Below are 417 nucleotides of genomic sequence, written 5' to 3'. Positions count from 1 at the left end.
AGTTAGTGGCGCTGCGTTTGTCACGTTTATAAAAAAAATATGGCATTATTATTATTATTATTATTATTATTATTATTATTATTATTATTATTAATAATAAATACAGCTGCACAGATGCGTCTACAAATTTGATTTCAATATATATATATATATATACTATAGACGTTGTTTCATGCTTAATAGAACTACCACAGTTTATTTTATGTTAAAGTGAGCGTCTTTTTCAACTACCGAACGGAGCGAAGACTTTGGTTAAAAACGCAGCTCGGATTTAAAAACGCGATTATGAAAGTTATGTTAATGCAGGGCGACCTCAGAAAAGGACGGAATATTCGTCTTTATATTCCTATAGAGACAAATTGTTTGCGACAGCAGCTGAACGCGCTGCCTTTTCCATCCGGCTGAAGGACTTTGTCC

The sequence above is a fragment of the Acipenser ruthenus genome, chromosome 52 (assembly GCF_902713425.1).
Source record: "Acipenser ruthenus chromosome 52, fAciRut3.2 maternal haplotype, whole genome shotgun sequence".
In the NCBI taxonomy this organism is placed as follows: domain Eukaryota; kingdom Metazoa; phylum Chordata; class Actinopteri; order Acipenseriformes; family Acipenseridae; genus Acipenser; species Acipenser ruthenus.
The sequence above is the reverse complement of the archived record's forward strand: the minus strand, read 5'-3'. Positions refer to the sequence as shown.